The sequence below is a fragment of the Diceros bicornis genome, chromosome 31, assembly GCF_020826845.1.
Source record: "Diceros bicornis minor isolate mBicDic1 chromosome 31, mDicBic1.mat.cur, whole genome shotgun sequence".
Lineage (NCBI taxonomy): Eukaryota > Metazoa > Chordata > Mammalia > Perissodactyla > Rhinocerotidae > Diceros > Diceros bicornis.
In genome coordinates, this window is record NC_080770.1 from 38019015 (window position 1) to 38033089 (window position 14075).

Genomic DNA, 14075 nt, shown 5'->3' on the forward strand with positions numbered 1-14075 from the left:
TACTAGCTGGAAGCAAGGGAGATGGGGCATGAAGTTATTTCTAGGAGTTGGAGACATACCAAGTTTAGCTCAGTTCTGGGCATCTTTGAAATACCTATACAAACTTGTTCCTACATAGTAACTTGCAACTTTGAATGAGAATGTGCTTGCTTACAGCAACGTGCTATATGTTCTGAAAGCCCGAATTGGGAATCTGTGTCAAAACTTTGTTAGGAATTATCTGATCCTCACTAGCTGGAAGTAAGTGAGATGGGGCATGGATTTCTTTCTAGGAGTTGGAGACATACCCACTTTACCTCAGTTCTGGGCATCTTTGAAATACCTATACAAACTTGTTTCTACATAGTAACTTGCTACTTGGAATGAGAATGTGCTTGCTTTCATCAACGTGCTATATGTTCTGAATGCCCGAATTGGGAATCTGTGTCAAAACTTTGTTAGGAATTATGTGATCCTTAGTAGCTGGAAGCAAGGGAGATGGAGCATGAAGTTATTTCTAGGAGTTGGAGACATACTAAGTTTAGCTCAGTTCTGGGCATCTTTTAAATACCTATACATACTTGTTCCTACATAGCAACTTGCATCTTTGAATGAGAATGTGCTTGCTTACAGCAACGTGCTGTATTTTCTGAATGCCCGAATTGGGAATCTGTGTCAAATCTTTGTTAGGAATTATGTGATCCTTACCAGCTGGAAGTAAGGGAGAGGGGCATGAAGTTATTTCTAGGAGTTGGAGACATACTCAGTTTACCTCAGTTCTGGGCATCTTTGAAATACCTATAGAAACTTGTTCCTACATAGTAACTTGCTACTTGGAATGAGAAAGTGCTTGCTTAAAGCAACGTGCTACATGTTCTGAATGCCAGAATTGGGAATCTGTGTCAAAACTTTGTTAGGAATTATGTGATCCTTACTAGCTGGAAGTAAGGGAGATGGGGCATGAATTTATGTCTAGGAGTTGGAGACATACCCACTTTAGCTCAGTTCTTGGCATCTTTGAAATACCTATACAAACTTGTTCCTACATAGTAACTTGCATCTTTGAATGAGAATGTGATTGCTTACAGCAATGTGCTATATGATCTGAATGACCGAATTGGGAATCTGTGTCAAAACTTTGTTAGGAATTATGTGATCCTTACTAGATGGAAGTAAGGGAGATGGGGCATGAAGTTATTTCTAGGAGTTGGAGACATACCCACTTTAGTTCAGTTCTTTGCATCTTTGAAATACCTATACAAACTTGTTCCTACATAGTAACTTGCAACTTTGAATGACAATGTGCTTGCTTACAGCAACGTGCTATATGTTCTGAATGCCCGAATTGGGAATCTGTGTCAAAACTTTGTTAGGAATTATGTGATCCTTACTAGCTGGAAGTAAGGGAGATTGGGCATGAAGTTATTTCTAGGAGTTGGAGACATTGCAAGTTTAGCTCAGTTCTGGGCATCTTTGAAAGTCCTATACAAACTTATTCCTGCATAGTAACTTGCAAATTTGAATGAGAATGTGCTTGCTTGCAGCAACGTGCCATATGTTCTGAATGCCCGAATTGGGAATCTGTGTCAAAACTTTGTTAGGAATTATGTGATCCTTACTAGCTGGAAGTAAGGGAGTTGGGGCATGAAGTTATTTCTAGGAGTTGGAGACATACCCACTTTGCCTCAGTTCTGGGCATCTTTGAAATACCTATACAGACTTGTTCCTACATAGTAACTTGCAAGTTTGAATGAGAATGTGCTTGCTTACAGCAACGTGCTATATGTTCTGAATGCCCGAATTGGGAATCTGTGTCAAAACTTTGTTAGGAATTATGTGTTCCTTACTAGCCTGAAGTAAGGGAGATGGGGCATGAAGTTATTTCTAGGAGTTGAAGACATAGCAAGTTTAGCTCAGTTCTGGGCATCTTTGAAATTCCTATACAAACTTTTTCCTGCATAGTAACTTGCAACTTTGAATGAGAATGTGCTTGCTTACAGCAACGTGCCGTATGTTCTGAATGCCCGAATTGGGAATCTGTGTCAAAACTTTGTTAGGAATTATGTGATCCTTACTAGCTGGAAGTAAGGGAGATGGGGCATGAAATTATTTCTAGGAGTTGGAGACATACCCACTTTGCCTCAGTTCTGGGCATCTTTGAAATACCTATAGAAACTTGTTCCTTCATAGCAACTTGCAACTTGGAATGAGAATGTGCTTGCTTACAGCAACGTGCTATATGTTCTGCATGCCCTAATTGGGAATCTGTGTCAAAATTTAGTTAAGAATTATGTGATCCTTACTAGCTGGAAGTAAGGGAGATGAGGCATGAAGTTATTTCTAGGAGTTGGACACATACCAAGTTTAGCTCAGTTCTGGGCATTTTTGAAACACCTATACAAACTTGTTCCTACATAGTAACATGCATCTTTGAATGAGAATGTGCTTGCTTACAGCAACGTGCTATATGTTCTGAATGCCTGAATTGGGAATCTGTGTCAAAACTTTGTTAGGAATTATGTGATCCTTAGTAGCTGGAAGTAAGGGAGTTGGGGCATGAAATTATTTCTAGGAGTTGGAGACATACCAAGTTTAGCTCAGTTCTGGGCATCTTTGAAAGTCCTATACAAACTTGTTCCTACATAGTAACTTGCAACTTTGAATGAGAATGTGCTTGCTTACAGCAACGTGCTACATGTTCTGAATGCCCGAATTGGGAATCTGTGTCAAAACTTTGTTAGGAATTATGTGATCCTTACTAGCTGGAAGTAAAGGAGATGGGGCATGAAGTTATTTCTAGGAGTTGGAGACATACCAAGTTTAGCTCAATTCAGGGCATATTTGAAATACCTATACAAACTTGTTCCTACCTAGTAACTTGCTAATTGGAATAAGAAAGTGCTTGCTTAAAGGAACGTGCTATATGTTCTGAATGCCCGAATTTGGATTCTGTGTCAAAATTTTGTTAGGAATTATGTGATCCTTACTAGCTGGAAGTAAGGGAGATGAGGGATGAAGTTATTTCTAGGAGTTGGACACATACCAAGTTTAGCTCAGTTCTGGGCATCTTTGAAATACCTATACAAACTTGTTCCTACATAGTAACTCGCATCTTTGAATGAGAATGTGCTTGCTTACAGCAACGTGCTATATGTTCTGAATGCCCGAATTGGGAATCTGTGTCAAAAGTTTCTTAGGAATTATGTGATCCTTACTAGCTCGAAGTAAGGGAGATGGGGCATGAAGTTATTTCTAGGAGTTGGAGACATACCCACTTCAGCTCAGTTCTTTGCATCTTTGAAATACCTATACAAACTTGTTCCTACATAGTAACTTGCTACTTGGAATGAGAAAGTGCTTGCTCAAAGCAACATGCTATATGTTCTGAATGTCCGAATTGGGAATCTCTGTCAAAACTTTGTTAGGAATTATGTGATCCTTACTAGCTGGAATTAAGGGAGATGGGGCATGAAGTTATGTCTAGGAGTTGGAGACATACCAAGTTTAGCTCAGTTCTGGGGATCTTTGAAAGTCCTATACAAACTTGTTCCTACATTGTAACTTGCATCTTTGAATGAGAATGTGCTTGCTTACAGCAACGTGCTATATGTTCTGAATGCCCTAATTGGGATTCTGTGTCAAAACTTTGTTAGGAAATATGTGATCCTTACAAGATGGAAGTAAGGGAGATGGGGCATGAAGTTATTTCTAGGAGTTGGAGACATACAACGTTTAGCTCAGTTCTGGGCATCATTGAAATACCTATATAAACTTGTTCCTACATAGTAACTTGCGACTTTGAATGAGAATGTGCTTGCTTACAGCAACGTGCTATATGTTCTGAATGCCCGAATTGGGAATCTGTGTCTAAATGTTGTTAGGAATTATGTGATCCTTACTAGCTGGAAGTAAGGGAGATGAGGCATGAAGTTATTTCTAGGAGTTGGAGACATACCAAGTTTAGCTCATTTCTGGGCATCTTTGAAATACCTATACAAACTTGTTCCTACATAGTAACTTGCATCTTTGAATGAGAATGTGCTTGCTTACAGCAACGTGCTATATGTTCTGAATGCCCGAATTGTTAATCGGTGTCAAAACTTTGTTAGGAATTATGTGACCCTTACTAGATGGAAGTAAGGGAGTTGCGGCATGAAGTTATTTCTAGGAGTTGGAGACATACCAAGTATAGCTCAGTTCTGGGCATCTTTGAAAGTCCTATACAAACTTGTTCCTATATAGTAACTTGCAACTTTGAATGAGAATGTGCTTGCTTACAGCAACGTGCTACATGTTCTGAATGCCCGAATTGGGAATCTGTGTCAAAACTTTGTTAGGAATTATGTGATCTTTACTAGTTGGAAGTAAGGGAGATGGGGCATGAAGTTATATCTAGGACTTGGAGACATACCAAGTTTAGCTCTGTTCTGGGCATCTTTGAAATACCTATAGAAACTTGTTCCTACATAGTAACTTGCATCTTTGAATGAGAATGTGCTTGCTTACAGCAACGTGCTATATGTTCTGAATGCCCGAATTGGGAATCTGTGTCAAAATTTGGTTAGGATTTATGTGATCCTTACTAGCTGGAAGTAAGGGAGATGGGGCATGAAGTTATTTCTAGGAGTTGGAGACATACCAAGTTTAGCTCAGTTCTGGGCATCTTTGAAATACCTATACAAACTTGGTCCTACATAGTAACTTGCAACTTTGAATGAGAATGTGCTTACTTACAGCAACGTGCTATATGATCTGAATGCCAGAATTGGGAATCTGTTTCAAAACTTTGTTAGGAATTATGTGATCCTTACTAGCTGGAAGTAAGGGAGTTGGGGCATGCAGTTATTTCTAGGAGTTGGACACATACCAAGTTTAGCTCAGTTCTGGGCATCTTTGAAATACCTATACAAACTAGTTCCTACATAGTAACTTGCTACATGGAATGAGAATGTGCTTGCTTACAGCAACGTGCTATATGTTCTGAATGCCCGAATTGGGAATCTGTGTCAAAACTTTCTTAGGAATTATGTGATCCTTACTAGCTCGAAGAAAGGGAGATGAGGCATGAAGTTATGTCTAGGAGTTGGACACATACCAAGTTTAGCTCATTACTGGGCATCTTTGAAATACCTATACAAACTTGTTCCTACATAGTAACTTGCATCTTTGAATGAGAATGTGCTTGCTTACAGCAACGTGCTATATGTTCTGAATGCCCGAATTGTTAATCTGTGTCAAAACTTTGTTAGGAATTATGTGACCCTTACTAGATGGAAGTAAGGGAGTTGCGGCATGAAGTTATTTCTAGGAGTTGGAGACATACCAAGTTTAGCACAGTTCTGGGCATCTTTGAAAGTCCTATACAAACTTGTTCCTATATAGTAACTTGCAACTTTGAATGAGAATGTGCTTGCTTACAGCAACGTGCTACATGTTCTGAATGCCCGAATTGGGAATCTGTGTCAAAACTTTGTTAGAAATTATGTGATCCTTACTAGATGGAAGTAAGGGAGATGGGGCATGAAGTTATTTCTAGGAGTTGGAGACATACCAAGTTTAGCTCAGTTCTGGGCATCTTTGAAATACCTATAGAAACTTGTTCCTACATAGTAACTTGCTACTTGGAATGAGAAAGTGCTTGGTTAAAGCAACGTGCTGCATGTTCTGAATGCCCGAATTGGGAATCTGTGTCAAAACTTTGTTAGGAATTATGTGATCCTTACTAGCTGGAAGTAAGGGAGTTGGGACACGAAGTTATTTCTAGGAGTTGGAGACATACCCACTTTAGCTCAGTTCTGGGCATCTTTGAAATACCTATACAAACCTGTTCCTACATAGTAACTTGCAACTTTGAATGAGAATGTGCTTGCTTACAGCAACGTACTATATGTTCTGAATGCCCGAATTGGGAATCTGTGTCAAAACTTTGTTAGGAATTATGTGATCCTTACTAGCTGGAAGTAAGGGAGATGGGGCATGAAGTTATTTCTAGGAGTTGGAGACATACCCAATTTAGCTCAGTTCTGGGCATCTTTGAAATACCTATACAAACTTGTTCCTACATAGTAACTTGCAACTTTGAAAGAGAATGTGCTTGCTTACAGCAACGTGCTATATGTTCTGAATGCCCGAATGGGAATCAGTGTCAAAACTTTGTTAGAAATAATGTGATCCTTACTAGATGGAAGTAAGTGAGATGGGGCATGAAGTTATTTCTAGGAGTTGGAGACATACAAAGTTTAGCTCAGTTCTGGGCATCTTTGAAATACCTATACAGACTTGTTCGTACATAGTAACTTGCAACTTTGAATGAGAATGTGCTTTCTTACAGCAACGTGCTATATGTTCTGAATGCCCCAATTGGAAATCTGTGTCAAAACTTTGTTAGGAATGATGTGATCCTTACTAGCTGGTAGTAAGGGAGATGGGAAATGAAGTTATTATTAGGAGTTGGAGACATAACATGTTTAGCTCAGTTCTGGGCATCTTTGAAATACCTATACAAACTTGTTCCTACATAGTAACTTGCATCTTTGAATGAGAATGTGCTGGCTTACAGCAACGTGCTATATGTTCTGAATGCCCGAATTGGGAGTCCGTGTCAAAACTTTGTTAGAAATTATGTGATCCTTACTAGCTGGAAGTAAGGGAGATGGGGCATGAAGTTATTTCTAGGAGTTGGAGACATACAACCTTTAGCTCAGTTCTTTGCATCTTTGAAATACCTATACAAACTTGTTCCTACATAGTTACTTGCTACTTGGAATGAGAAAGTTCTTGCTTAAAGCAACATGCTATATGTTCTGAATGCCCGAATTGGGAATCTGTGTCACATCTTTGTTAGGAATTATGTGATCCTTACTACCTGGAAGTAAGGGAGATGGGGCATCACGTTATTTCTAGGAGTTAGAGACATACCAAGTTTAGCTCTGTTCTGGGCATCTTTGAAACACCTATACAAACTTGTTCCTACATACTATCTTGCAAATTTGAATGAGAATGTGCTTGCTTACAGCAACGTGCTATATGTTCTGAATGCCCGAATTGGGAATCTGTGTCAAAACGTTGTTAGGAATTATGTGATCCTTACTAGCTGGAAGTAAAGGAGATGGGGCATGAAGTTTTTTCTAGGAGTTGGAGACATACCAAGTTTAGCTCAGTTCTGGGCATATTTGAAATACCTATACAAACTTGTTCCTACCTAGTAACTTGCTACTTGGAATAAGAATGTGCTTGCTTAAAGAACGTGCTATATGTTCTGTATGCCCGAATTGGGAATCTGTGTCAAAACTTTGTTAGGAATTATGTGATCCTTACTAGCTGGAAGTAAGGGAGATGAGGCATGAAGTTATTTCTAGGAGTTGGACACATACCAAGTTTAGCTCAGTTCTGGGCATCTTTGAAATACATATATAAACTTGTTCCTACATAGTAACTTGCATCTTTGAATGAGAATGTGCTTGCTTACAGCAACGTGCTATATGTTCTGAATGCCCGAATTGGGAATCTGTGTCAAAACTTTGTTAGGAATTATGTGATCCTTACTAGCTGGAAGTAAGGGAGTTGGGGCATGAAGTTATTTCTAGGAGTTGGAGACATACCAAGTTTAGCTCAGTTCTGGGCATCTTTGAAATTCCTAAGCAAACTTGTTCCTACATAGTAACTTGCAACTTTGAATGAGAATGTGCTTGCTTACAGCAACGTGCTACATGTTCTGAATGTCCGAATTGGGAATCTGTGTCAAAACTTTGTTAGTAATTATGTGATCTTTACTAGTTGGAAGTAAGGGAGATGGGGCATGAAGTTATTTCTAGGACTTGGAGACATACCAAGTTTAGCTCAGTTCTGGGCATCTTTGAAATACCTATAGAAACTTGTTCCTACATAGTAACTTGCATCTTTGAATGAGAATGTGCTTGCTTAGAGCAACGTGCTATATGTTCTGAATGCCCGAATTGGGAATCTGTGTCAAAACTTTGTTAGGAATTATGTGATCCTTACCAGCTGGAAGTAAGGGAGATGGGGCATGAATTTATTTCTAAGAGTTGGAGACATACCAAGTTTAGCTCAGTTCTGGGCATCTTTGAAAGTCCTATACAAACTTGTTCTTACATAGTAACATACAACATTGAATGAGAATGTGCTTGCTTACAGCAACGTGCTATATGTTCTGAATGCCCGAATTGGGAATCTGTGTCAAAACGTTGTTAGGAATTATGTGATCCTTACTAGCTGGAAGTAAGGGAGATGGGGCATGAAGTTATTTCTAGGAGTTGGAAACATACCCACTTTAGCTCAGTTCTGGGCATCTTTGAAATACCTATAGAAACATGTTCCTACATAGTAACTTGCAACTTTGAATGAGAATGTGCCTGCTTACAGCAACGTGCTATATGTTCTGAATGCCCGAATTGGGAATCTGTGTCAAAACTTTGTTAGGAATTATGTGATCCTTACTAGCTGGAAGTAAGGGAGATGGGGCATGAAGTTATTTCTAGGAGTTGGAGACATATCAAGTTTATCTCACTTCTGGGCATCTTTGAAATACCTATACAAACTTGTTCCTACATAGTAACTTGCTACTTGGAATGAGAAAGTGCTTTCTTACAGCAACGTGCGACATGTTCTGAATACCCGAATTGGGAATCTGTGTCAAAACTTTGTTAGGAATTATGTGATCCTTACTAGCTGGAAGTAAGGGAGATGGGGCATGAAGTTATTTCTTGGAGTTGGTGACAAACCCACGTTAGCTCAGTTCTGGGCATCTTTGAAATACCTATAGATACTTGTTCCTACATAGTAAATTGCAACTTTGAATGAGAATGTGCTTGCTTAAAGCAACGTGCTACATGTTCTGAATGCCCGAATTGGGAATCTGTGTGAAAACTTTGTTAGGAATTATGTGATCCTTACTAGCTGGAAGTAAGGGAGTTGGGGCATACAGTTATTTCTAGGAGTTGGAGACATACCCACTTTAGCTCAGTTCTTTGCAGCTTTGAAATACCTATACAAACTTGTTCCTACATAGTAACTTGCAACTTTGAATGAGAATGTGCTTGCTTTCAGCAACGTGCTATATGTTCTGAATGAACGAATTTGGAATCTGTGTCAAAACTCTGATAGGAATTATGTGATCCTTACTAGCTGGAAGTAAGGGAGATGAGGTATGAAGTTATTTCTAGGAATTGGAGACATACCAAGTTTAGCTCAGTTCTGGGCATCTTTGAAATACCTATACAAACTTGTTCCTACCTAGTAACTTGCTACTTGGAATGAGAAAGTGCTTGCTTAAAGCAACATGCTATATGTACTGAATGCCCGAATTTGGAATCTGTGTCAAAACTTTGATAGGAATTATGTGATCCTTACTAGCTGGAAGTAAGGGAGATGAGGCATGAAGTTATTTCTAGGAATTGGAGACATGCCAAGTTTAGCTCAGTTCTGGGCATCTTTGAAATACCTTTACAAACTTGGTCCTACATAGTAACTTGCATCTTTGAATGAGAATGTGCTTACTTACAGCAACGTGCTATATGTTCTGAATGCCCTAATTGAGATTCTGTGTCAAAACTTTGTTAGGAATTATGTGATCCTTACTAGCTGGAAGTAAGGGAGATGGGGCATGAAGTTATTTCTTGGAGTTGGTGACAAACCCACGTTAGCTCAGTTCTGGGCATCTTTGAAATACCTATAGAAACTTGTTCCTACATAGTAAATTGCAACTTTGAATGAGAATGTGCTTGCTTAAAACAACGTGCTACATGTTCTGAATGCCCGAATTGGGAATCTGTGTGAAAACTTTGTTAGGAATTTTGTGATCCTTACTAGCTGGAAGTAAGTGAGATGGGGCATGAAGTTATTTCTAGGAGTTGGAGACATACCAAGTTTAGCTCAGTTCTGGGCATCTTTGAAATACCTATACAAACTTGGTCCTGCATAGTAACTTGCAACTTTGAATGAGAATGTGCTTACTTACAGCAACGTGCTATATGTTCTGAATGCCCTAATTGGGAATCTGTGTCAAAACTTTGTTAGGAATTATGTGATCCTTACTAGCTGGAAGTAAGGGAGTTGGGGCATACAGTTATTTCTAGGAGTTGGAGACATACCCACTTTAGCTCAGTTCTTTGCAGCTTTGAAATACCTATACAAACTTGTTCCTACATAGTAACTTGCAACTTTGAATGAGAATGTGCTTGCTTTCAGCAACGTGCTATATGATCTGAATGCCGGAATTTGGAATCTGTGTCAAAACTCTGATAGGAATTATGTGATCCTTACTAGCTGGAAGTAAGGGATATGTGGTATGAAGTTATTTCTAGGAATTGGAGACATACCAAGTTTAGCTCAGTTCTGGGCATCTTTGAAATACCTATACAAACTTGTTCCTACCTAGTAACTTGCTGCTTGGAATGAGAAAGTGCTTGCTTAAAGCAACATGCTATATGTTCTGAATGCCCGAATTTGGAATCTGTGTCAAAACTTTGATAGGAATTATGTGATCCTTACTAGCTGGAAGTAAGGGAGATGAGGCATGAAGTTATTTCTAGGATTTGGAGACATACCAAGTTTAGCTCAGTTCTGGGCGTCTTTGAAATACCTATACAAACTTGTTCCTACCTAGTAACTTGCTATTTGTAATGAGAAAGTGCTTGCTTAAAGGAACGTGCTATATGTTCTGAATGCCCGAATTGGGAATCTGTGTCAAAACATTGTTAGGAATTATGAGATCCTTACTAGCTGGAAGTAAGGGAGATGAGGCATGAAGTTATTTCTAGGAGTTGGAGACATACCAAGTTTAGCTCAGTTCTGGGCATCTTTGAAATACCTATAGAAACTTGTTCCTACATAGTAACTTGCATCATTAATTGAGAATGTGCTTGCTTACAGCAATGTGCTATATGTTCTGAATGCTCGAATTGGGAATCTGTGTCAAAACTTTGTTAGGAATTATGTGATCCTTAGTAGCTGTAAGTAAGGGAGTTGGGGCATGAAGTTATTACTAGGAGCTGGAGTCATACCAAGTTTAGCTCAGTTCTGGGCATCTTTGTAATACCTATACAAACTTGTTCCTACATAGTAACTTGCCACTTTGAATGAGAATGTGCTTGCTTACAGCAACGTGCTATATTTTCTAAATGCCCGAATTGGGAATCTGTGTCAAAACTTTGTTAGGAATTATGTGATCCTTACTAGCTGGAAGTAAGGGAGATGGGGCATGAAGTTATTTCTAATAATTGGAGACATACCAAGTTTAGCTCAGTTCTGGGCATCTTTGAAAGTCCTATACAAACTTATTCTTACATAGTAACATGCAACTTTGAATGAGAATGTGCTTGCTTACAGCAACGTGCTATATGTTCTGAATGCCTGAATTGGGAATCTGTGTCAAATCTTTGTTAGGAATTATGTGATCCTTACTAGATGGAAGTAAGGGAGTTGCGGCATGAAGTTATTTCTAGGAGTTGGAGACATACCAAGTTTAGCTCAGTTCTGGGCATCTTTGAAGTACCTATACAAACATGTTGCTACATAGTAACTTGCATCTTTGAATGAGAATGTGCTTTATTACATCAACGTGCTATATGTTCTGAATGCCCGAATTGGGAATATGTGTCAAAACTTTGTTAGGATTTATTTGATCCTTACTAGCTGGAAGCAAGGGAGATGCGGATTGAAGTTTTTTCTAGGACTTGGAGACATACCCACTTTAGCTCAGTTGTGGGCATCTTTGAAATACCTATACAAACCTGTTCCTACATAGTAACTTGCAACTTTGAATGAGAATGTGCTTGCTTACAGCAACGTGCTATATGTTCTGAATGCCCGAATTGGGAATCTGTGTCAAAACTTTGTTAGGAATTATGTGATCCTTACTAGCTGGAAATAAGAGAGATGGGGCATGAAGTTATTTCTAGGAGTTGGAGAGATACCCACTTTAGCTCAGTTCTGAGCATCTTTGAAATACCTATACAAACTTGTTCCTACATAGTAACTTGCTACTTGGAATGAGAAAGTGCTTGCTTAAAGCAACGTGCTATATGTTCTGAATGCCCGAATTGTGAATCTGTGTGAAAACTTTGTTAGGAATTATGTGATCCTTACTAGCTGGAAGTAAGGGAGATGGGGCATGAAGTTATTTCTAGGAGTTGGAGACATACCAAGTTTAGCTCATTTCTGGGCATCTTTGAAATACCTATACAAACTTGTTCCTACATAATGACTTGCTACTTGGAATTAGAACGTGCTTGCTTAAAGGAACGTGCTATATATTCTGAATGCCCGATTTGGGAATCTGTGTCAAAACTTTGTTAGGAATTATGTGATCCTTAGTAGCTGGAAGTAAGGGAGTTGGGGCATGATGTTATTACTAGGAGTTGGAGACATACCAAGTTAAGCTCAGTTCTGGGCATCTTTGAAATACCTATACAAACTTGTTCCTACATAGTATCTTGCATCTTTGAATGAATATGTGCATGCGTACATCAACGTGCTATATGTTCTGAATGCTCGAATGGGGAATCTGTGTCAAGACTTTGTTAGGAATTATGTGATCCTTTCTAGTTGGAAGCAAGTGAGATGGGGCAAGAAGTTATTTCTAGGAGTTGGAGACATACCAAGTTTAGCTCAGTTCTGGGCAGCTTTGAAAGTCCTATACAAACTAGTTCCTACATAGTAACTTGCAACTTTGAATGAGAAAGTACTTGCTTACAGCAACGTGCTATATGTTCTGAATGCCCGAATTGGGAATCTGTGTCAAATCTTTGTTAGGAATTATGTGATCCTTACTAGCTGGAAGAAAGGGAGTTGCGGCATGAAGTTATTTCTAGGAGTTGGAGACATACCAAGTTTAGCTCAGTTCTGGGCATCTTTGAAATACCTATACAAACTTGGTCCTACATAGTAACTTGCAACTTTGAATGAGAATGTGCTTACTTACAACAACGTGCTATAAGTTCTGAATGCCCGAATTGGGAATCTGTGTCAAAACTTTTTTAGGAATTATGTGATCCTTACTAGCTGGAAGTAAGGGAGATGGGGCATGAAGTTATTTCTACGAGTTGGAGACATACCAAGTTTAGCTCAGTTCTGGGCATCTTTGAAATACCTATACAAACTTGTTCCTTCATAGTAAATTACAACTTTGAATGAGAATGTGCTTGCTTACAGCAACGTACTATATGTTGTGAATGCCCGAATTTGGAATCTGTGTCAAAACTTTGTTAGGAATTATGTGATCCTTACTAGCTGGAAGTAAGGGGATTGGGGCATGAAGTTATTTCAAGGAGTTGGAAACATACCAAATTTAGCTCACTTCTGGGCATCTTTGAAATACCTATACAAACTTGTTCCTACATAGTAACTTGCAACTTTGAATGAGAATGTCCTTGCTTACAGCAACGTGCTATATGTTCTGAATGCCGGAATTGGTAATCTGTGTCAAAACTTTGTTAGGAATTATGTGATCCTTACTAGCTGGATGTAAGGGAGAAGGGGCATGAAGTTATTTCTAGGAGTTGGAGACATACCCACTTTTGCTCAGTTCTTTGCATCTTTGAAATACCTATACAAACTTGTTCCTACATAGTAACTTGCAACTTTGAATGAGAAAGTGCTTGCTTACAGCAACGTGCTATATGTTCTCAATGCCCGAATTGGGAATCTGTGTCAAATTTTTGTTAGGAAATATGTGATCCTTACAAGCTGGAAGTAAGGGAGATGGGGCATGAAGTTATTTCTAGGACTTGGAGACATACCCACTTTAACTCAGTTCTGGGCATCTTTGAAATACCTATACAAACTTGTTCCTACATAGTAACGTGCTACTTGGAATGAGAAAGTGCTTGCTTAAAGCAACGTGCTGCATGTTCTGAATGGCCGAATTGGGAATCTGTGTCAAAACTTTGTTAGGCATTATGTGATCCTTACTAGCTGGAAGTAAGGGAGATGAGGCATGAAGTAATTTCTAGGAGTTGGAGACATACCAAGTTTAACTCAGTTCTGGGCATCTTTGAAATACCTACACAAACATGTTCCTACGTATTAAATTGCAACTTTGAATGAGAATGTGCTTGCTTAAAGCAACGTGCTATATG